General features: G+C 43.4%; 1 long non-coding RNA gene across 1 annotated transcript in view; it reads right to left on the bottom strand.

Moving 5' to 3' along the window:
* The window catches only part of LOC145525161 (uncharacterized), a 98232-nt gene that overhangs the window by 15361 nt on the left and 57159 nt on the right, over window positions 1-25712 (bottom strand). Inside the window, exon 3 of the long non-coding RNA XR_014068067.1 lies at window positions 21268-21346. This is a non-coding gene — a long non-coding RNA (uncharacterized LOC145525161). The remainder of the gene's footprint in view (window positions 1-21267; window positions 21347-25712) is intronic.

Raw genomic sequence — 25712 nt, 5'->3', positions numbered from 1 at the left:
TCCAGTATCTGCTGTTCCCACTCTACTCTTAGGGCATGAAGGCCATCATAGACAGCATGTAAAAGAATGGGCGTGGTACATCACTTGTGAACAGAGAAAAATCCTAAAATTGGAAGCAATCTTACTGAAAATTGAGTGATTCATAAAATGGTGTACAAATATATATATTGACCTAAAACATGTTCAGAGTTTATTGCTAAGTAAAAAGTGCAGCCTGCAAATGTTGTAAGCCTATGAATTAGAAAATACATGCAGAATAATGAACATATTTTTAGTACTGTCTCTCTATTTCGTTGAAATAAATGTGTGTATCCCCAGAGAAAATTCTCTGAAGGAATGCTCTCAAAAGCTATAAACAAAGAATATTTCCACAGATTTTCCAGATGAAGGACATGTGCAACAATTTCATTATCTCTGTTTTACATATGTATTTTATTTGATCTTTACAAGGACATTTTACCTTTGAAACTGGAAAAATAATTACAGTGTGAAATCTGAAAAGGAAAAAAAGAAGAAAAGAATGGGCATGGCTGTGTCCCAATAAAACTTTATTTATAAAGACAGTTCCCAGGCTGGATTTGGCCTGCAGGCCATAGTTTCCTGACCTCTGCTCCAGACCACCCCAAGTGACTTCTGTTAATGCTGCAAGGAACAGAATTACCCAGCTGAGCCCTGCCCAAATTCCCAGTCTGCAGAATATTTTAAAAATGTAACAAATTTTGTTTTTAAGCTACTGAGTTTGGGGCAGTTTGTTATCCAGCCATAGATAACTGGAACAAAAGAATTACAACCTAAAAAATGTGGGGGTGGGAGGGAGGTAGAGATAACTCTCAGTCCATCCCCACAAGCATGACAGTTGCTAATGTCATATATGAAGATAGAGTAGAAAATAAAAATGTTATCCCTCAGGACTGGATTATTCTAGCCAGAAGTAAGGAGATTTTAGCTAAGACTGAAAAATGAGGGAAGGATGCAGAGAGGAGGAATAGAGGGTTGTGGGACATCCTTGACTCAGAACTCTGGGGGATGGAGGGCACCGTTTATGTTATTTTCTACATGAACGGTGCCCCCCACCCCCAGGGCTACCCCCATCATGATAGCCCTGGTTAAGAAAGAGCAGGAGGTTGCCTATTAAATAGGCTTTGGAGTCAGATGCATCTGGGTTCACATCCAACTCCACATCTTACGTAGGGCACAATCCTAAACAAGCTTTTTCATCTCCTTGAAGCTCACTTTCCTTACTTTAAATAGTCCTTGTTCTGGTACTTCTCTGGTGGTCCAGTGGTGAAGACTCTGTGCTCCGAGTGCAGGGGACCTGGCTTCTATCCCTGGTCAGGGAACTAGATCCCACACACCATGACTAAGAGTTTGCATGCTGCAACTAAGAGCTGGCACAGTCAAATAAATAAAAACTACAAATAACTATTTAAGTAAATAAGTAAATAGTCCTTAGTTCCTAAGGTGCTTGTAAGAATAAGTGAGGCTCGATAAGTTAAATTTGGTACAGGATAAGTGTTCAGTAAACAGAGTTTAAGATATATGTATTTGAATATATGTGTGTGTTCATGTGTGCACCCACAAAAACATATACTCATAAATAAAGAAAAAATCTACAGGTGCAATAAGACACTGCTCAATGGAGCCAAGTAGGTGAAATCAAGGGTTTTTTTTAGAGCATGAGTTCATAAAAGTCATCACTCATGCCTGGAGCCTTCACTCAAAAATTGTGAGGCACTTTAACACGTTATCTGATGTCAGTGTGCTTAAGAATCACCTTGGGGTCTTTGCTGAAATGCATATCCCCTTCCTCCCCTCTCCCCTTCAAGAGATTCAGATTCAGCAGATCTGGGATGGGATCCAGGGATTTGAGTTGTTAACAAGTGCCCCAGGGTTTGTTCATCCAGAAAGTCTTCTGCTCGCACTTTGAGAAATTTCTTTCTGTAAGCCTCATGCCATGATGAAACAGCTCAGGGAGGTAAAGGGACTTGCCCAAGGTCATCTAGCTGGATGGTGGCAGAGGCAGGTCTTTTTTTTTTTTTTTACTACTTTAAATTTTTATTTTATTTTGGAGTATAGCCAATTAACAATGTTGTGATAGTTTCAGGCGGACAGCAAAGGGACTCACCCATACATATACATGCACTCATTCTCCCCTAAACTTCCCTCCCGTCCAGGCTAGAGGCAGGTTTTTTTAATCCACGTCCTGTACTCTAGGCACTCGACTGCATCTGCCTGCAAACCAGGTGTGATGACTGTGGCTGCATTTACTGTACCCCCAGGTCTCCAGCCAAAAACAGCCTGACTTTGGGAATCTTCCCACTCAATCATCCTATTGTACAGATGGACAGACTGAGACTTCCATGGTGGCCAGCAGTCACCTACCTTCTGTTTGCAGAGAGAACAAAAGCCCGGACTCAGCCCAGCATACTTTCCTGTCCCTCATTTTCAGTCTTTGCACCAAAACAAAGGTTTGTTGCACACTAAACAAACCTGACACGAGCTCTGGTCATGGTAAACTGAAGCCAAGAGTGATCAAACCCCACTACTTCCCATTTCACTATATATCTCAGCATTAATGTTAAAAGTGATGGAGAGGCAGTCACCAAAACCATCATGAAATCAGTCCTTTCATGGTCTAGCAAAATCAGTCTCAGCCTGTCGCTCTATCATTCCATGTTATGGTCCTGAGATCAGTCTAAACAATCCCTTTCTATAATTAAAAAAATATATATTCCACTGCTAATGTCCCCGGCTCCTTTTAGTGAAGAGGCAGCTTCCAGATGGGATGATAGAGGCCGGACGTGTGAGATGGCTCAGGCCAGCAACACAATGAGCCATTACAAGTTCTGTTTATTTTATTTGGACAACACTTCTTACAAAAAGGGAATTAAAGACTGGAGTCTGCACCCTCTCAACTGTTCTGGACAATGCAAAGTCCATCCCTTTAAACACAAAGAGTTGTTTTGTAATCGGGCTACAGACACAAACACACATATGTACATGCATCCCGCTCGACATTTATGTTATGGGTGGACATCCTCCACCAAGTGTATATATTTAAGGCCAACTTCTATGTAAGTCTGGGTACAATAGAGAAAAGCACTCTTAGCCTTAATTTCTTAATCCTTAAAATGAGGAAAAAAAACCCAGTACAACAAGGTTTTCATAAAGAGTCAATAAGCATAAAGACTTTGCAGGATTTCAGGCACATGTGAAAGTGTTAGTCGCTCAGTCATGTCCGACTGTTGTGACCCCATGGATTTTAGCCTGCTAGGCTCCTCTGTCCATGGAATTCTCCAGGCAAGAATACTGGAGTGGGTTGTCATTTCCTTCTCCGAGGGATCTTCCGGATCCAGGGATTGAACTCAGGTCTCCTGCACTGCAGGTGGATTCTTTACCGTCTGAGCCACCAGGGCAGATGCAAAATCAATCATAAGTGGTCGTGACAGCAGTAGCAACCGGAGGGCATGGTTATGAGATGCTCAGCATCAGGAATTAGACTATTTGGGTTTGTGATTATAGTTGCCACACTTCTTAGCTCTGGAATTTGGAGGAAATGACTCAGCCTTCACCCCCTCAAATGTAATATAAGGATGTTAATAATAGCATCTAACTTCTAGGATGGGGAGTTTGAAAAGAGTAATCCATGTGAAGTGTGTAGCCCAGAGGAAGTGCCCAACAAGTATTGACATCTAGTGCCTCTGTCTAGCTAATCTAGAAATGGGGCTTAGTTCTTTCTTTATTTTTGGTTGTGCTGGGTCTTCGTTGCTGTGGGGGGGGGGGGGTTTTCTCTCGTTGCAGCGATCAGGGGCTACTCTGGTTGCCCTGCACAGTCTCGTTGTTGAGCACGCGCTCTGGAGCACGGGCTCGGTAGTGGCAGTGCCATAGGCATAGTTGCCCCACGGCAGGTGTAATCTTCCCTGATTAGGGATCGAACTCATGTCCCCTGCATCAGCAAGTGGATTCTTAACCACTGGACCACCAGGGAAGTCCTTGAGTTCTTCTTTAAATGATAAACCCGAAGTCTCTAGATCCTCCAGCATATTTTCCATGTGGCTGGTTTGAGAAAGCTGATCGGGTTGTTTCACTCAGGGCCCCCAAGAACCCCTGTCTCTCTTCCAACAGAGAACAGAAAACCCAGATATCTGTTCCGAAAACATCCTAGGAGAATGCTAAAGCTAGGAGGGACCATGGGTCGAGCTACTCGGGTGATTTCCATACTTGACTTTGACTCAGAATCACCTGAAGAAGCCTGCTAGAAATATAGGTGCGCAGCACTTGGGCTGGAGATTCTGATTCCATCACGCTGGTCCCTGGGAATCTGCATTTTAATGCCTTTGCCCCTGGTGATTCTAACATGGGGGTTCAACGATGGCCTTTTAGAGCCACCAGTCCAGTTTGGTTACAGCAGAGGAGGAAACTGAGGCTCAGAGAAGGAGAATTTGTTCAAGGACAACCAGTGGCATAGATGAGACTTTAACTCGGGCTTCTGAATCCTCTAAACCCTCTTCTTTTTTTTTTTTTCCCCTCTGGTTGCCCTTGTCCTGAGAACAAACACGGGGAAAATCCTAGCCCCTTTATTCAATCTCTAGGTCACAGAAGACCCTGCAGCCTCCTGTGAGAGACCAGCTGGGTCTCAGTTCATCACCATATCCCCATTTTTACAGAGGTACGCCCTTTCCACACTTTACCTTTCTCCTTGCTTGAGCAGAGTTCAGAAAACAGGTAAGACCAAACCGAGGAATACAGGAAGAGTGGGCTTTCTTTGATTTTGGTTTTGGTTTGTTTTTAATTTTTATTTTATATCAGAATATAATTGATTTAAAACGTTGTGTTAGTTTCAGATGTGCAGCAAAGTGATTTAGTTGTACCTACACATGTATTTGCAAGCGTGTGTGCTAAGCTGCTTCAGTCGTGTCCAACTCTGTGTGACCCCATGGACTGTAGCCCTCTGTCCACGGGATTCTCCCCTCAAGAATACTGGAGTGGGTTGCCATGCCTTCCTCCAAGGTATCTTCCTGACCCAGGAATCGAACCTGTGTCTCTTATGTCTCCTGCACTGGCAGGTGGGTTCTTTACCAGTGAGCCACCTGGGAAGCCCTACACAGTTATCTTTTCTTTATCAAATTCTTTTCCCATTTGGGTTATCACAGAGTACTGAGCAGAGTTCCCTGTGCTAAGCAGCCCTTGAAACTATTAGCAGACCTTTAACACTGGATGGACTCAGAATGTTTTCTCTTTTTTTTAATATTCAAATGGTTTTAATATCTCTGATTTCAGTGTCAGATTGAGGACACTTCCTGGTATTTAACTGTATCTATCAGGTGCAGCAGCTTAGTTAAATGGCTGTTAGACTTTCAATGTCTGGGCACCACTCAATGCTATCAAAATCTTTCATCTCCAAAAGCCACAAGGCCAGGGCTCTTTCTCTGCTTTTTGCATGAGGTTATGCAGAATTTAGGAGCAAATAGGATTAATGTTTCAAAGCTTTAGGAGATACTTGGATAAGTACACCTGATAGTCTAGATTCTGGGGACTCCGGTGACAGCATTTATGTGTATATACTTTATAGGGCAGACTTTGTTACGGCCCCCCTAATGGAGGTTCCAATCAGGACAGGAAATAAGATTGTATACAGAAACCCGGAGATGAACAGAGTATCTGGTGACAGGCCATTTTCCCAGCCACGCTGGCACGCTAGCAGACTGGATGGGAGGGAAGAAGAGCTAAAAGCTCTGAGCAAGAGCATGACCTTTCTCTTGTCTGTTTGTTGACCTCCGCTAACACCTTGGTAATGAAGTGACACTACAGATGCTCCGTGAGTGTTGAGCAAAGTTCAGCTCATCTCAGTCTATTCAGTAGGGGACTTCCAATGCTTCAGGCAGGAACCGTGGGAAGCTGACGTTGACAAAGTAGAGTCAGGAGACAGAGAAATGGGAGTGTGGTTGCTGGTTGCTAGTCGCTCACCAGCTGTGTGACTTTAGGCAAGTTCCTTAACCTTCCTGAGCCTCGATTTATCTATCTATAAAATGGGATTGATAATAGTGCCTCTGGATGTAGTTAATTATGTGCTGTATGAAAGCCTTCAATAAATTGTTGCTGAGGTTTTTGTTATTATTATTTGGATGGTTCAAGATCCTAGTATCTTAGATGCCTATCCCCTAGATAAAGAGATCATGCTATGCCCCAAAGACAATATTAATTGGGGTTTTTATGTTTGCAAGGGAGAGAAATTCAACTAAATGAACTTAGTTCAGTTCAGTTCAGTTCAGTCGCTCAGTCGTGTCTGACTCTTTGCGACCCCATGAACCGCAGCACTCCAGGCCTCCCTGTCCATCACCAACTGCCGGAGTCTACCCAAACCCATGTCCATTGAGTCGGTGATGCCATCCAACCATCTCATCCTCTGTCATCCCCTTCTCCCACAATCTTTTCCCAGCATCAGGGTCTTTTCAAATGAGTCAGCTCTTCTCATCAGGCGGCCAAAGTATTGGGGTTTCAGCTTCAACATCAGTCCTTCCAATGAACACCCAGGGCTGATCTCCTTTAGAAGTGACTGGTTGGATCTCCTTGCAGTCCACGGGACTCTCAAGAGTCTTCTCCAACACCACAGTTCAAAAGCATCAATTCTTCGGCATTCAAATGGACTTAAGGAAATAAAAATAATGTATCAATTCTCATAAAAATGTCTAGGAGCAGAGGTGTCTGTCTTTAGGCATGATTGGATCCTGATACTCAAATGATGCCATCAAGATTTAGTGTTTCTTTTCACAATATGGAGATTCCTTAAAAAACTAAAAGTACAGTTACCATGTGATCCAATGGTCCCACTCCTGGGTATACAGCCAGAGAAAACTATAATTAAAAAAGATGCATGCACCCCAGTGTTCACTGCAGCACTATTTACAATAGCCAAGGCATGGAAACAACCTTGAGGTCCATCAATAGATGAATAGATAAAGAAGATGTGCCATATATATTCAATGAAATATTATGCAGCCATAGGAAAGAGTGAAATAATGCCATTTGCAGCAACATGGATGAACATAGAGATTATCATACTAAGTGAGGTTAAGTCAGAGAAAGACACATATCATGTGATATTGCTTCTATGTGAAATCTAAAAAAGTGATAGAAAGGAACTTATTTACAAAACTGAAATATACTGATAGACATAGAAAACAAACTTATGGTTACCAAAGGGGAAAGGAGGAAAGGATAAATTAGTGGTTTGGGATTAGCAGATACACACTACTATATATAAAATAGATAACCAGCAGGACCTACTATATAGCACATGGAACTATACTCAATATCTTGTAATAATCTATAAGGGGAAAGAATCTATAAAAGAACACACACACACACACACACTTACGATAGAGTCACTGTGTTACACTTGAAGCTAACACAGCATTGTAAATCAACTATACTTCAATTTTTTTAAAAAATGGTGCTCTCAATAAAAAGTATAAAGAAATAAACAAATAAACTTCTTTGATTGATTACTCTAAAAAACAAAAAGAAGAAGAAGAACTACCTGAAGCTTCAGTGACAGTGCTTATACCTGGCGTCCCAACTGAACCATCCTATCACTCTGTCCAAGACTGTTTTCTGACTTAGAGTATGCTCAGCCCAGGAGGGACATACAGGAAGTGCCAGGGAGTGGATGGCCCAGGAGCATCCCACATCCTGTGATGGGAGGAGCTGATGGATAAACCCCAGCTTCCTCACCCACTGTGGAAAAACCTGAGATGTCCACAATGTCTCTCAAAGGCTTGGAGGCATGGAACCTCATTTGCCCTGTAGGGCACCTTTTCTTGGCTTTCTCCCTACCCTGACTCACTTCCCCACCCCCTCCCAGTGCTTCCTGGGTTCACACCCCAAAGAAATCCCTTCCACCCAAATCCTTGCCTCAGGCTCTGCATTTTGGAGAACCCAAACGGGGTCACTACCAAATCTCATCACTGAGAAACACAACTGGGGCCACCACGTGGCCTGCCCATGTGAAGCCCATCATTGCCCTCAGAAGAGATAGGTCCCTTCTTAGGGAGCACAGGGTCCTCAAGCTCTGCCCCACTGACTACTCTGACTTCATCTCCTGTTCTCATATATTGTTCCATAGGCTTCTTGGAGTATCTTGAAGATGCCATAATGGATCCTGCCTATAAGACTTTAAACATTCAATGCAAGTGAAAGTGAAAGTCACTCAGTCGTGTCTGGCTCTTTGCGACCCCATAGACTGTAGCCAAGCAGGCTCCTCTGTCCATGGAATTCTCCAGGCAAGAATACTGGAGCGGGTTGCCATGCCCTCCTCCGAGGGATCTTCCCAACCCAGGGATCGAACATGGGTCTCCTATGTTGGAGGCAGATTCTTTACCATCTGAGCCACCAGAGAAGCTTTAAGCTCTCTTCCTGACCCCATCATGCCCATCAACCCCATCTTGATCCAGTGAACTCATATCATTGACAATGAATTCAAGGATATCATTGTCTTAAAACCTCTTCTTAACACCACCCCTAACCCCCAGCCTTGCAAGCAGAGGATTAAGTATTCACTCCTCCACTTCCCCCACCCCGACATACCTCACTCAGACTACCTGCTGCCACTCCAGTATATGAAATGTTTCCATGTACATCTTTCCCATTTGACAAAGAAACTCCCAAGAGTAATGATAATAATGTCTTCTTTTACCCTCAAATCATAGTACAGGAATGAGCACATTACAAGCAGTTACACAATGTTTGTTGAATGACTGAAGAAGCAAATACTATGAGTAGCCCAGGAAATCTTAATACCCATTCCCACCCATCTGCCTAAGCTTGCTTCCTAAAACACAAAACCAAAAAAAAAAGATTTTATTTTTTAAAGGGGCTCCAAATTTGATAGAACGTTGATGTGCTGAATGTGTATTTATGATCTTCAACCCATTGGCTGGGAAGCTGGCCTAGAATAATGACTATGAAGATGATTCATAAACTGTTAAGTATCAAGGAAACACGGTGTTGTTTGTATTACAAATAATGGCACAATTTAGAAATAACAAAAGTAAGAGGCCAAGTGCCTTGTCCAAGGTCATATGAGAAGTAAATAGGAAAGGCAGGATTAGAATGAAGTTTCTGACTTTTGTCTCCATATTTTCTACATATAAATAAGCATCTTCTTCAAGCAAGAAAGCCCTGAAAGCATGGCCACAGGTGTGGAAATAGAAGACAATTCAATCCTTGCCTAGAGTGAAAACAGAAGAATTAGAATTAAGTAAACTGTAAGAACAGCTACCATTTGAGTGCCTGAACTAGGTCCTTATATACATTACTTGTAAGCTTTGTGATAGAATTTTTTATTGGAGTATAGTTGCTGTATGATATGTCAGTTACAGGTGTACAAAATAGTGATTCACAATTATTAAAGGTTATACTCCATTTATAGTTTTATAAAATCCTGGCTATATTCCCTGTGTTATACAATATATTCTAAACTGTTTTTTTGGCTGTGCCGCGAGATATGCGGGATCTTAGCTCCCCAACCAGGGATCAAACCCAAGTCCCTTAAATTAGAAGCCTGGAGTCTTAACCACCAGACCATTAGGGAAGTCTTCAGTATATCTGACAATAATGTTTGATGACTAGTTCAGTTCCAATTTACAGATGAGGAAATGGAAACTCACAGGGGTTAGTTAGTTATCCAGTTATCTGAAAAGAGGTGAGGCTCAGATTCAAACCCAGAAATGGACCATCTCCTACTTCCAACTTCTCAGAAAATAAGAAAAGCTGGCATTATTAAGCAACAACTCTGTCCCACACACTTACTTTCATCTTCAGAATAATCATGCAAGGTCACTTTGGTTATAATTTTCCCAATTTTGCAGACAGGGAAACTGTGTTTTCCTGCAAGGTAAAATGCAGAGACATTACTTTGCCAATAAAGATCCATCTAGCAAAGCTATGGTTTCTCCAGTGATCATATGTGGATGTGAGAGTTGGGCTATAAAGAAAGCTGAACACCAAAGAATTGATGGTTTTGAACTGTGGTGTTGGAGAAGACTCTTGAAAGTCCCTTGGACTGCAAGGAGATCCAACCAGTCAATCCTAAAGGAAATCAGTTCTGAATATTCATTGGAAAGACTGATGCTGAAGCTGAAGCTGAAACTCCAATACTTGGGCCACCTGATGCGAAGAACTGACTCATTTGAAAAGACCCTGATGCTGGGAAAGATTGAAGGCAGGAGGAGAAGGGGACGACAGAGGATGAGACGGTTGGACGGCATCACCGACTCGATGGACATGAGTTTGAGTAAACTCCAGGAGTTGGTGATGAACAGGAGGCCTGGCGTGCTGCAGTCCATGGGGTTGCAAAGAGTCAGACACGACTGAGTGACTGAACTGAACTGAACTGAAAAGTCGCTTTCCCAAAGTCAGACATAGAATGAGCTCTTGGTCCTTTTGGACAACAGAGGTCATTTCTTTCCATGCCTTTTCACGTTTCTTGGTTCTAGAAGTCCATCAGAACACACCAAGAGCTCTTTAAAACTATGGGGACTTCCCTGGTTGCCCAGTGGTTAGGACGTCACCATCCAACGCAAGAGCTGAGAGTTCCATCCCTGGTCAGGGAGCTGCGATCCCACATGCCTCTCGGTCAAAAAGCCAAAACAGAAAACGGAAGCAATATTGTAACAAATTCAATAATTTAAAAATGGTCCACATCAAAAAAAAAAAATCTTAAAAAAAAAAAGAAACTATAAATCTCCAGACCCTGTCCCTTGAAAGTCTGATGTAATAATTGCCCCCACAAAGAAACAAATGTGGAAACATGTTAGGGGGGTGAAGCCCAAGGGAAATGGGCTGCTTTTTCCAAGCTAAAGCGTAACAGAGAAATCCAAATGGATTTCTGCCACTGTGCATCCACCATCTTAGTGCTGACAAGGTTGCAATCGAGGAAGCAGAAAACTAAGACCTTAGCTGGGTCAAGACAGCAAAGAGGGAACGTCATAAGAATAAAAATAAAGTATGAGCTTGCTTTAAGGTGGGGATTTCAAACCAGCTCTCTTGAACTGGTTAAGTAAGTGATAACAGAGATACACAAATGGCTACTTGGCAGCTGTGAAATGCGATGAATTTGTTCTAAATTCACACACATGGAAAGACATCTAGGATGTGAAAAAAAGCAGTTTGTGAAACACCATGAAGAGTCTGATCCTGTTTGCATGTGTAGTGTGAACTATGCTTTTTATACCCTAGTACTACATAGTATAGTATTGTTTGTTGTTTGGCTGTTAGGTCGTATCTGATTCTTTGTGACCCGGTGGACTGTAGCCCGCCAGGCTCCTCTGTCTGTGGAATTCTCCAGGCAAGAATACTGGAGTGGGTTGCCATGTCCTCCTCCAGGGAATCTTTCCAGTCCAGGGATGGAACCTGCGTCTCCTGTGGCTCCTGCTTTGCAGGCAGGTTCTTTACTGCCGAGCCACCAAGGAAGCCCCTTTCTTCCTCCTATTTATTCTTAATTGCTTGAAAATTCTAAAAACATATATTCATTTGTATCTGGATTCATTTGAAAATCAAACCAAATTATCTCTTGTCAATATCCCCCAATAATCACCGATGGAGACATTTATAGGAGACTCAGGAGACATGAGTTCAGAGACGTGGAAACAGAAAGAGGAAAGTCTAAGACAGACTCCTCTGACCCTCCTCCCAGCCTCTGCTTTTTTTTTTTTTTTTCGGTCGGGGGTCACCATCTGTAGATTTGTTCTGCACAAAAATAAAGCCATCCATCTCCCTTACCGTGGTGTCATGTAAGCTCAGGAAAAACCACAGCATTCAAGGGGGGCTCCGGGTGGAAAAGTCACTTATCTGCCTCGGCTGGGTTCAGAGCTCCCCCGAAGGCATCCCCCCCTGGACTCAGGGGGTGGGTTTTGTTTATCCCCCTGGCACACAATGAAATGTCGGGAACACAAGCTCAGGGTGAGGTGGGGCCTGACGAAGGTTAAAAATGGAACGGCGGCTTTGATCGCCAGCCAACACCAGTGACGCTTGGGGCTGGGGCCAGAGTGAAACGTCATGTTCCCTTGTTGTCTCCGCAGAAGGTGCAGACAGTCCCCTCCTGACTCCACAAGCAGACAGAGCCCCAGAGTGGAAAGTCGGGGGGAAGGCTGCAGACAAAGAGAGCTGGAGGAAGCTGGCCTCCTCTGGGTGGGCCAGGGGACTTGCTCCACTTGCAAAGGCAAGCCAGCTCAGGATTTGCAATGGAGCCTTCACTGGAGGCCCACTGGAGAGATGACATGACAGAAGTCAGCAGGCCAGGCAAGCTCGGCCCCCCCGTCTGACCAATCTGTGGCCGCCATTTTGTCATCACTTCCCTACACTCTCGCCGTGATGCCCAGAACTCTTATTCATCTCTGCCCTCTTCACTCAACCAGCAAATGTGTGTTGAGAGTCTGGTCTGTTCCCAAACTGGGCTGGGTGCTGGGGATCCAACAGTGAGGAACACCCAGGCTCTGTTTTTCTGGTTCTTGAGGCCTGGTGGGAAAGACGGACGTGACAGTTGAGAAGTGAGGTGGGTGCATGTGGAGGACTACCCTGGTGGCTCAGCGATAAAGAATCCATCTGACAATGCAGGAGACGTGGGTTCCGTTCCTGGGTGGGGAATGATCCCCTGGAGGAGGGCATGGCAACCCACTCCAGTATTCTTGCCTGGGAGAATCCCATGGACAGAGGAGCCTGGTGGGCTGCAGACATGGGGTCACAAAGAGTCAGACACGACTGAGCGACTGAGTACGCATGGACGGGTGCAGGAGACTAGTGAGGGCAATAATCCAGGCTCGATGGGAGGGGGCAGGAGAGGAAGCCTGGAGAAAGATAGAGCTACTTACCCTGAAAATTAAAATAGAAGTGTACTGGGACTTCCCCTGTGGCCCAGTGGTTAAGACTCCACATTTCCATTGCAGGGGGTCCAAGTTCCATTCCTGGTCAGGGAATTAAGATCCCGCATGCTGCCTGATGTGGCCATAAAATCAAATTGAAAAATAAAATAAACAATAGGAGTATACCGTGTACAAGAACTGAGGGAAGAGTATCTCAGGTGAAGGGAGCAGCATGTGCGGAAGTTCTCAAGAGAGCTGACGAAGAGATTGGAGGGAATGAAAAGGCAAAACGCTGTTGGGAGACATGAGAAAAACTCCCTCCAAATTACAGACTGCACCGCAAGCACCAGCTGCCCCCACTCTTGGTTACTGTTACTACCAAAGGGACCAACTGCTTTTCAGAGAATTAGGTGAAGAAATCATTATTCTAATCAGATTCATCACTTCTGTTGAGCATGTCCTATGAGCCAATGAGGGCTTTCCCGGTGGCTCAGTGGTAAAGAATCTGCCTTCCAATGCAAGAGACGTGGATTTGGTCCCTGGGTCAGGAATATCCCCTGGAAGAGGAAATGGTAACACATTCCAGTATTCCTGCCTGGAAAATCCCATGGACAGAGGAGCCTGGCGGGCTACAGTCTAAAAGGTTGCAAAGAGTAGTACACGATGGAGCATGCACGCTTACATATAAGCCAATAATTCATAAATGTAGGATCTCTTTGCATCCTCACACCAAAAAAAGTTACCAGATGAATAATCTGAAGGTCAAAGAGGTTATTTAAACCCATCAAAACCATGTAGCAAGTAAATATATATGGCAGGAGGGTGCAGGACTTGAACCTAGAGCTTCTACCATTTACAGCACTCAGTCTATTTTAGTAGAGATGCATTTCCTCACTGAGGTCCACTTGGGTGACTGGATCACCCCCCAGGTCAGAGATGAAGACTTCCTCGTCCATCCCTCCACTCATCCATATAATCAGTCCATTATTTGCACATTTGTTGGCAGGTTCTCATCTCTCTTGCTCTACATTGCCTTGCCAATCTCTCAAACTGGATTCCCCAATATTCTCACACTCCAGATGATCAGAGACTACCCTAGTCTTCGAAAACAAGACGGTACCTACCCCAGAGCTGAAGGATTTTCTCTGCAGCTCTATTTCGGGTCATGTTTCAAAGTTCACCCAGTTGCTTTAGCTGGTGTTAGATAGCAAAGACCATTTTGGAACTCCTTATGGGCTGTCCTGTGCTTGTGGTTAGTCTGTTGTGTCCGACTCTCTGTGACCACATGGATTGTAACCCGCCAGGCTCTTCTGTCCATGGGGATTCTCCAGGCAAGAATACTGGAGTGGGTTACTGTGCCCTCCTCCAGGGGATTTTCCTGACCCAGGAATGGAACCAGGATCTACTGCATTGCAGGCAGATTTTTTATCAGCAGAGCTACCAGGGAAGCCCAACCCCCCATTGTGGGCTAGACCTTATAAAATCTGAATATCATAAGATGTTTTAAGATCTAAGACATCAATTAGAAATTTTAGGAGTAGAAATGAACTTTGAGATTATCTAGTTCACCTTCTGGTTTCACAAATTAAAGAATTAAAGTATAAAAACAAAGAAGCACCTTTCCTAAAAACATACGGATGTTTGGTACAAATGTTTGTCATATGATGCGTGGGATACACTGGGTCATAATCAACTAATTCTTGGTTTAAAAAAATCCTAATTATGAAAAAAAAAAAATCCTAATTATGGCTATTCAAACTCTTAAATGTTTTAGAGAATGAGGAGCTAAGTCTTTTTATTTTTCCTCTTTGATAACAGTGATGATAAAAGTCTCCATCCTTTCTTCTCATAAGTCTCTAAGAAATGTGAGAAGACTGTTAAGAGAGTCTAATAGCTCCTAAACCCTACGAGACAGAGTAGTTAATAGGCTACATCACAGCTATCATTTTGTAATGAAGATCTGAGATATAGAGAGGAAAAAAAAAGGACACATGCCTCCCTCCATCACTGAATACTCGCATACAGAATAGAAGGATACATCTAGACTCAACAATCATGTTAGGATGGAAAGCAAACTTCAAAGAAGCTCTGTTATCAGAGATTTGACATCACCTCTGAGTGTCAAGACATGATGGATGATCCGGAGCTAACAGGGTTTATTGTGGTCATGGAATCTTCTAGGTTAGAGAATTAAACTTTCAGATGACACCATTTAAGCGTGGGTCTAGCAGACTGGAGAAATATAACATGGTGCTGAGGAATTCAGAGTCACTTCACACAGGGCATTTTCCCTGATCCCCAAAGTTAAGGCTCCCTTCCAATGATACACCCTTCTTCATTGGACTCTATTTATTAAATACTCTCTAGATGTCTCTCCTTCCCAATGACCTGTCAACTCCCCAATTCCCTAAGAAACAGTATCTGTCTGGTTTGCTCTTGTACTTCTATCACACTGCCTAATATGTAGTGAAATCTGTATGCAGGTCAAGAAGTAACAGTTAGAACCAGACATGGAAAAAGGGGCTGGTTCCAAATCAGGAAAGGAGTACATATATTGTAACCCTGATTATTTAACTTATACACAGGTTACATCATGTGAAATGCCAGGCTGGATGAAGCACAAGCTGGAATCAAGATTGCAAGGAGAAATATCAATAACCTCAGATATGCAGATGACACCACCCTTATGGCAGAAAGCAAAGAGGAACTAAAGAGCCTCTTGATGAAAGTGAGAGAGGAGAGTGAAAAAGTTGGCTTAAAACCCAACATTCAAAACTAAGATCATGGCATCCGGTCCCATCACTTCACGGCAAATATATGGGGAAACAGTGGAAACAGCGAGAGACTATTTTCTTGGGCTCCAAAATCACTGCAGATGGTGACTGCAGCCATGAAATTAAAAGATGCTTGTTCCTTGGAAGAAAAGCTATGACCAACCTAGACAGCATATTAAAAAGCAGAGACATCACCTTTAGGTCTGTCTAGTCAAAGCTATGGTTTTTCCAGTAGTCATGTATGGAGGTGAGAGTTGGACCATAAAGAAAGCTAAGTGCCGAAGAACTGATGCTTTCACACTGTGGTGTTGGAGAAGACCCTTGAGAGTCCCTTGGACTGTAAGGAGATCCAACCAGTCAACCCTAAAGGAAATCAGTCCTGAATATTCATTGGAAAGACTGATGCTGAAGCTGAAACTCCAGTACTTGGGGCACCTGATGCGAAGAACTGACTCATTTGCAAAGACCCTGATGCTGGGAAAGATTGAAGGCAGGAGAAGAAGCGGACAACAGAGGATGAGATGGTTGGATGGCATCACCGACTTGATGGACATGAGTTTGAGCAAGATCTGGGAGTTGGTGATGGACAGGGAGGCCTGGCGTGCTGCAGTCCATGGGGCCGCAATGAGTCAGACACAACTGAGTGACTGAACTGAATTGAATATGTAGTGTGTGTGTGTTACTCATTCAATCATGTCTGGCTCTTTGCAATCCTATGTACCTCACCAGGCTCCTCTGTCCATGGGATTCTCCAGGCAAGAATACCGGAGTGGGTAGCCATTCCCTTCTCCAGGGGATCTTCACAACCCAGGGATCAAACCCAGGTCTCCCACATTGCAGGAAGATTCTTTACTGTCTGGGCCACCAGAGAAGCCCTAACATGTAGTAGGTAATCCATAAATATTTGTAATATTCAAGACCAAATACCTATGAGGATTACACATGAATCGAAGGGCATCACCAAAGAGGATTCTAGAATTTTCTCCTCTACAATTTTAATATTGGTCTTTTGTTGAGTAGTAGTGCTTTTAAAAAAAAAACTTTATCAGATTCTTCACAATTAACATCGTTTTCTTGGTTTATATAAAGCTAGTTCTCTTTTACTGAGAGTTCACAGAAGGTAGCAGATAAACAAAAAATCTCACGGTTTCCTTAGCCCCAAATTTCTGGCCCAGGTGAAAAGAGGAAAGATGTGTCCTCATTCACACTGCCACCTGTTTCTATGAAAGCTGCTAGGCAGAATCAGAAATCGTTCTGGGTGAAGTTCATTTTCTCAGGAGCAACAGGCAGAAAGATGAAATCATGGAAGCCACTAGAAACAGGTCTCTTAGATCCCCAAATCTCAGAAGGAGGCATTCACAAAGGAAATCTGGAACAGAGACTTTTAAAAAAAAAAAGGCTGCAACTTGCTAGACAAGAGGCAGGACCTCAACAAACAAGGTCAGTGACTCCTACAGAGATGCCATCAAAGAGTGACAAACATGACTTTCTTTGTCTCCCAGTGACAGGTGACACCACCCCACAGGCGCCTCCCCAGCAAGGAGCGAAGAATAGTGTCATATTTATTCTTCTGAGGCTAAGCCATCATCAACCTTTTTAAAACAATGCAACTTTAACACCCAAGGAATTTGGCTTCAGGGGAAAATCTTATATCCCTTCTATTGTAGTCGCTGGGTGGCATGGAAGTATGCCAAAGGCTACAAGGGGAGAAAAAGAAAAAGAAGTGAAAAAAAATGGGGTGATTATCCAAGAAAAACATTCCCAGCCAAATTGGGAGACAGGAAATTTACTGGATGCTCCTTAGTGGGGTAAATTGAGGGTTGGTACATAGTGAGTTTTATCTCTGCTGGGTGCTCTGTTGGTCTGTAAAGAAGAGGAGGAAGGGACTTGTCTGGCGGTCCAGGGATTAAGGCTTCACCTTCCAGGGCAGGAGATGCTGTTTCAATCTCTGGTCTGGGAGCTAAGATTCCACGTGCCTCGCATAGTCATTAAACCAAAACATTAGAAAAAAAGAAGAAAGAAAGAAAAAGCAATATTGTAACAAATTCAATAAAGACTTTTAAAATTGTCCACATCAAAAAAAAAAAAAATCTTGAAAACAAAAGACAAGGAAAGCCCCTTGGGCAGCCCGTGCACTCTCTCTACCAAGACGCTCCCAGAGCCACACCTGGCAAATCCATCCCGGACTTTCACGCACCATTTTCACTGGGTCGGATTGAGCCGCCTCTCTCGGCTGCCATTTTTCTTCATGTTCCCTCCTGGAAAGATCGAACTCTTGGGTTAGCACAAGCAGCATGACATCCACTCTCTGACCCTTTCTGATTGTTCTACATGAGGCAAGAAGCTCTGTCATTTCTTGAAGTTCCACTGTTCCTGTCTGTAACATGCAGTCAGGTGATAATCCCAGCATCACTGGATTGTCTCAAAGATTCAAGACTTACATAAATTATGTAAAGGGTCTGATAGCAGGAAGAAAATACGTATTCATTTCCTTCTTTTTTCTCAGTTCCTTCCTTAAATCCATTTTCTCCTGGACTTTCCTGAGGGTCCAGTGGTTAAGACTCCATGCTTCCAATGCAGGGGGCACAGGTTCGATCCCTGGCCAGAGAACTAAGATCCACATGGTTGGGGAACTAAGACCCCACATAGTCAGGGAACTAAGATCCTACATGCTGCATGGTGTGGCCAAAAAAAATTTTTAAATAAAATATAATGATGCTAAAAAGAGCTATTTGTGTAAAAAGAAAAACAAATTCTTGTTAACTGACAAGAACGACTTGATGAAAATTATTTTAATAAGCCAAGTCTGAAAGATGAATAAAAAAATAATTTCTCTCTTTGCAGTGAGTGAAGATCACAGGTATTGGCAACTCCAGCACCAACCAGCTAGAAAGTTCTCACCCTTTTTGTGGGATTCAGTTTTGTGATCTGTACAATGAGAGATCTGCACCCTCTTTTTCCTCCCCTTACTTCCCAGGGATCCTCTCTAGAACTCTGGACTCTCACTGAACACAGTCTGAAAATCCTGAAACTATCAAATCCCCAAATTCTTTCCAGCTCTGCAATTCTGAAATATTATGATTTTATGTAAAATTAATAATGATAATCATAACAGTACTGAGTACAGAAAATCTGATGCAAAAAGAAGCAGTCATAGCACATAATCCAAAACCAAAGATAAATGACACCTTGGGTACTCATTTTTGTATTATCTGTGCTGAAATGCCTCTCTCAGTGGACATGGGTAATTAGGGGTTTCATGATGTGGTTTTGGTCAGCCTTCAGTAATTTGTACTTTTGCATTCACAACCTCAACCATGGAAAGATCCCAGTTCCCAGTCATCTGACCTCACATCAGATGTGAGGAATTATTGGCTAGAACACTAAGAGACAGTCACTATTACAAAATGCCGTTATATTTTCTATATAAAATATCGTTTATCAGAACACAGTTCCTGGTGCCCTCCAGAGTATGCTTATCAGTAACTCACAATGTGGGACTTCTCTGGTGGTCCAGTGAAGACTAAAGTTAAAGACTGCGCTTCCAATGCAGTGGCCCTGGGTTCGATCCCTGTTCAGGGAACAAAGATCACATATGCTATGTGGCAAAAAAACCCAAAAAACTAGTAATGCATTGGCCCAGGATGGGGAGTAGGGCCACACCTGAATTAGTCTCCTCCCGATTTCATTATACACAAGTTCATTTTCCAAATGCAGCTAGTTGCTTCAGCATCTGGTTTGGAAAAAGTAAAACAGCTCTGCAGACTCCTGCGTAAATAAATGGATGTACATTGGGCTGGACTTTGGGATACTAGTGGTACCCAAAAGGATGAACCAAGTCAAGGGCCAGAGAACATATTCCTGGCTTGAGCCTTCAAGATTGGAGCATGCTACCTTCTTCTCTGGTTTGGACAACATCGAAGAAAAGCAATGTTCTACCAGAAATCTTATGAAAAATTTGGTTGGTTACAAATGAAACTTCGACTGCAGATAAGGCAAGAGAATGAACTCCGACTCAGAAGCAATATGGAGGTGCTCAAACTAATCAATCCGAAGAACTGCAAGACATATGCTGAATGTAGCACCTCAAAGTGAAAACAGATGGACTAATGTGTATTGATCTCCAATGGCTGTTGACACCCTTTTGAAAAAGAGGCAATAAAGGCATTGAGGGAGTGCTTTAAATGGAGAGAGGGGTAAACCATGGGGGATTTGAAAATCTGGGACAAGGACTCTTTAGTGAACTCTGAGCTTCAATATAGAATGTCACCCTCAAGTCTTTTTTAGCCAACAGCTGGAAGGAAGCAAAGATGCCTGGGGGAGGGGAGGGTGTTTCCATCACCACCTTACCAATTTCTCCGCTCTCACATGTTTATTTGTACTCCTTCATTATCTCAGCTTCCCCAGTTCCCCAGCCTCTGGATAGATGAATAGCAGGAACAGAATAACCCTCTTCTCACAGGTGATTTGGGCAGGGTCTCAGCCCTCCTCCCAGTAAATCCACTTTACCTTCTCTTGTGTGTATGTGTGTTCGTGTGTGTGTGTGTTAGTCACTCAGTCCTGTCTGACTCTTTGCAATCCCATGGGCTGTAGTCCAGTCCCACCCAGGCTCCTCTGTCCATGGGATTCTCCAAGAATACTAGAGTGGGCAGCCATTCCCTTTTCCAAGGGATCTTTACCTTTTCTTAGAGGGTCTTTATTTGGTGCCTTTTTTTTTTTATTGATACCAATGCATGCAAATGCTTTTACATTACATTTTGCATCTTAGAATCATTTTAGATTTACAGAAAAGTTGGAAAGATAATACAGAGCATTCTCTGTGTCCCCCTCACCAGTTTCCCCTACTGTTAACACCTAACTCAACTTTGGTACCTTTATCACAAGGTAAGAAACCAATACTGGTACATTTGTTATTTTTTTTTAATTGGGGTCTAGTTGCCTTTCAATATTGTGTTAGTTTCTACTATACAATGAAATGAATCAGCTATATGTATACATATATGCCCTCCCTCTTAAGCCTCCCTCCCACCCTTCCCCATCCCACCCCTCCAGGTCATCACGGAGCACCAACCTGAGCTCCCTGTACTACAGCAAGTTCCCATTAGCTGTCTGTTTTACACATGGTAGTGTATATATGTCAATCCTATTCTCCCATTTCACCCCACTCTCCCCACCTTCCATGTCCACACTTCAGTTCTCTGTGCCTGCATGTTGGAGAAGGAAATGGCAACCCACTCCAGTATTCTTGCCTGGAGAATCCCAGGGATGGCAGAGCCTGGTGGGCTGCCATCTATGGGGTCGCACAGAGTCGGACACGACTGAAGTGACTTAGCCTTAGCCTATTCCTGCCCTACAAATAGGTTCATCTGTACCATTTTTCTTGATTCTCTACATATACGTTAATATAGGAACCACACAATTCAGGTGCCACAATATCCCTCCAAGCACTCTCTATGCATTTTTATCATATCTCAGGGGCATTGCCACCTCCCTCTGCACTGAGGTTCTAGAGCCCTTGAAATGCCACTATTAAGAGAAGGACTAAAGAGAAATAAAAAGGAAACATTCTTTGGGCTCCTTTTTTAAATGTTACATCAATAAACTATGCCTTTGGTCTAGGCTGGTTGACTTACAGATGGCATGGGATCCTAAGACAGCCAGAAGAGGAGGTGTGCTGTTGCATTAGCTCTTCCCAACTAGTAGAAAAGGCACCTACGGCAGAACGAACAACAGGTAGTGAATGGTGTTATCCTTGTGGCAATCTTTAGGGATATTCACCACAAATGGTAACTATCATGGCCAAAGTTGGGTGGGAAAGAGATTTTGATCACACTTTTAAAACTATATTTCTTTTATTTATTTATTTTATTTGGGGCTGCATTGGGTCTTAGTTGTGGCATGCGGGCTTAGCTGTTCCGTGGTATGTGGGGTCTTAGGTCCATGACCAGGGATTGAACCCTCGTCCTCTGCATTGGAAGATGGATTCTTAACTCCTGAACCATCAAGGAAGTCCCGATCACACTTTCTGTTTCTATCCCTTCTTCCTATTTTTTTCCTTACCCCTTCCTTGATCAGTGATACAAGAAGACAGTTTCTTCGGTCTTTTTGTCCATGGCTGTTTATAAGTATGGTCAACTGGTTACTAATGGAACCACCAGGTATTTCCATGGGGGTGAGGGGGTCTTGAAAGAAGGTAGATGAGTTGACCTGAAAGTTATGGGATACAGGATTGCAGAAGGGAGATGTATATCTGAGAGTTACATTGCTAACAAAAACAGACCAGGCTATACATACAGGTTGGGCAGATGATGGAGAGGAAATCTTGGAACATTCCAGACTGACAATACCCTCTAACTGGACTCAAACCATCCAGTCACCTCCCCCCATTCCAGACTCCCAGAGCTTATTTTGTCATTTGCTAAATGTACAGAATCGCCACTCAATATTCAGGGACAAAGGTCTCTCTGGGCTTTCCTCCCTCCTCATCTCTCACTCAAGGAATTTTGCAGATAAATCACCATGTTAATCCCCTGGCCTGAGAGTTATGGGCTGTGGGAATGCAGAAGGGGGATGCTGAAATGGGTCTTGGGAACAGAAGGAAAACCTGGATGAGAAATGAAGGGTGAACTCACAGATGGGCAGCCCACCGTCAGGATGGATCTTTCAGAGAGAGAAGAGGGTTGATCTCGGACAGGTGGGAACAGGGATGATCGGTTCAAAACAATATAAGGTGAACAGGCAGAGAGAGAGGGTTCAGGGCAGTGGGAAAGAGAAAGAAGGAGTTGATTGCTTAAGGAGAAGAACAGAAAAAGAAAGCTCTGTTCCAACTATGGGTGATGGTGAGAGATAACCTTACAAGATCTGATAGAGGCCCTCCAAACTTACAAATGTTTGCTCCCAGGATAAGAGACCGACTGCCAATCACTCCAGAGACATTTGCCAGACCTGTCTAGTCATCTCTTTCCACGTTGCTCTCTTTTTGACCATGAGGCTTGTAGACACAGCACCCTGATATGGAGGTGATGGGGACGACAGCAGACCCACCACCTTTGGTCCACGGCTATGGGCGCTTCTCCACTGATCTGCTGGTTTGGGCTCAGAAAGGCAGGAATTCTTGACTTTCCATCTTTGCTGGAATTCTCTTCCATCGCTGGTGTGTGTGTGTGTGTGTGTCTAGATAACATGACGTTGTACAGAAACATCATGTGTCTATTTTGTTGTTGCTCAGTCGCTAAGTCATGTCCGACTCTTTGCGACCCCTTGGACTGCACTACACCAGGCTCCTCTGTCCTCCACTATCTCCCAGAGCTTGCTCAAGTTCATGGCCATTGAGTCAGTGATGCTATCTAACCATCTCATCCTCAGCTGACACTAGTTCAACTACTGAAAGAGAGGATGAGACAGATGGGGCAAGGAGAGAGACAAGACCGAGACATAGAGGCATAAAGAACAGAAACTGAATGCTGCACACCCATTTTACTCAATGAACATCTGAGGACCCAGAGAGGCCTTCAGGTGTAAAATGTGCTTCTGTTGTTCCCCAAACTGGTCTAGCTCCCCATGTGTCTCTCAAAATGTGGTAATTTAGTTGATTTTTCAAAGATAATTTTGCATAAGTTAAGAGTTTGGAATTAACATATACATACTACCATATGTAAAATAGATAAGCACAGGAAACTGAACTCAATATCTTGTGGTAACCTATAAGGGAAAAGAATTTGAAAAAGAATACAGATACATATTTACATATGTATATGTATAACTATATCTATGTATAACTGAATCACTCTGCTACACACCTAAAACTAATACAACATTGTAAATCAACTATATTCTTATTTTAATAAAAAGATAATTTCATCTTTAAGAGATATTTCTTACTGACTTCAGGCCAACCCCACCATTTGTATGTTTGTTGGGTGCACGTAGCTGTGTATTGTGTTTAAATGGGCATATGTGCAGGCATGCTCAGTCACTTCAGTCGTGTCCACCTCTTTGTGACCTTACGGACTGTAGCCTACCAGGCTCCTCTGTCCACAGGATTCTCCAGGCAAGAATACTGGAGTGGGTTGCCATGCCCTCCTCCGGGGGATCTTCCTGACCCGGGGACTGAACCCACGTCTCCTGCATCTCCTGCATTGCAGGCAGATTCTTTACCACTGAGCCACCTGGGAAGCCTTGAATGGGCATATACATGCTATGAATATCTACAAACACATGTGTGGATATTGTAGGCACTTGTTAGTGTATGTGTGTGAATAAATAGTGTCTGTAAGCAGGTGTGTGTTCCATATATGTTGCTGCATTATGTACCATGTATATAGTTTTTTTTTTAACTTTTTATTTTCTATTGTTCAGTTCAGTTCGGTTCAGTCACTCAGTTGTATCCGACTCTTTGTGACCCCATGAGCCGCAGCACACCAGGCCTCCCTGGAGTGGGAGGAGTCCACCCAAACACATGTCCATCGAGTCGGTGATGCCGTCTAATCATCTCATCCTCTGTCGTCCCCTTCTCCTCCTGCCCTCAATCTTTCCCAACATCAGAGTCTTTTCAAATGAGCCAGCTCTTTGCATCAGGTGGCCAAAGTATTGGAGTTTCAGCTTCAACGTCACTCCTTCCAATGAACACCCAGGACTCATCTCCTTTAGGATGGACTGGTTGGATCTCCTTGCTGTTCAAGGGACTCTCAAGAGTCTTCTCCAACACCACAGTTCAAAAGCATCAATTCTTTGGTGCTCACCTTTCTTTATAGTCCAGCTCTCACATCTATACATGACCACTGGAAAAACCATAGCCTTGACTAGATGGACCTTTGTTGGCAGAGTAATGTCTCTGCTTTTAAATATGCTGTCTAGGTTGGTCATAACTTTCCTTCCAAGGAGTAAGCATCTTTTAATTTCATGGCTGCAATCATCATCTGCAGTGATTTTGGAGCCCAGAAAAATAAAGACAGCCACTGTTTCCACTGTTTCCCCATCTATTTGCCATGAAGTGATGGGACCAGATGCCATGATCTTAGTTTTCTGAATGTTGAGCTTTAAGCCAACTTTTTCACTCTCCTCTTTCACCCTCATCAAGAGGCTCTTTAGTTCTTCACTTTCTGCCATAAAGGTGGCATCATCTGCATATCTGAGGTTATTGATATTTCTCCCGGAAATCTTGATTCCAGCTTGTGCTTCATCAGAGGTTTAGCCAATTAACAATGTTGTGATAGTTTCAGGTGAACAGTGAAGAGACTCAGCCATACATATACATCTATCCCTTCTCCCCCAAACTCCCCACCCATCCAGGCTGCCACATAACGTTGAGCAGAGTTCCCTGTGTGATACAGTAGGACCTTGTGGGTTATCCATTTTAAACATAGCAGTGTTGTATACAGATATTTTGTTTGGTGACTGGGTATATCTATGCTGAGGGCAGAAGTGAATGAATTTAACATAGATAGTGGAACATTGCAAAGGACAGAAACTCCTGTGAAGCTCTCAAATGTATTTTGTCCCTTCTTCTGAATACTCAAGTGAGTTCTTGCAGCTGAATTTATTCTTTACTGCTGCCTAGAATTGCCCATTACGAGTGCAGGTGTGTATATGTATGTGCCTGTATGTGCATCTGTGAATCTGCGTCTATAAACTTGGACTTTCTTAATTATATTAGAAACTGACACCAAACACTGTGCCATACCCTCTAGATCCCCCTTCATAAAGGAAGGATTTTATTGTCACTGTTGCTTGGGAGTCATGGGTGTAAGAGACCAGACCCGTCTCTTACATCAGAGTGTAAGAGACCAGACTCCTCACCCCAATATGGGACATCTGTGAAGGACCCATCTGAGCTCCAGATGCCCCGTGGGCTGGCTGAGCCCCTTCCTGGGCTCACGTCAAAGCTCAGCTTCTTTCTCCACCTAATCCTGGTTCCCTACCTCCCCTTTACAGCTATTGGCCCCAATACGTCTCCTTAATAAACTTCCTGCATGCTAATCTCCATCTCAGAGTCAGCTTCCAGAGAAGCTCACCCACCATGACACAGCAAGAACCAAAGTCTGGAATCACTGAGTCTTAGTATGAAATGGATGTGAAG

Source organism: Giraffa tippelskirchi, chromosome 11 (genome assembly GCF_054371585.1).
Source record: "Giraffa tippelskirchi isolate mGirTip1 chromosome 11, T2T-mGirTip1v1.2.pri, whole genome shotgun sequence".
NCBI lineage: Eukaryota > Metazoa > Chordata > Mammalia > Artiodactyla > Giraffidae > Giraffa > Giraffa tippelskirchi.
This window is presented reverse-complemented; position numbering and strand designations above follow the sequence as displayed.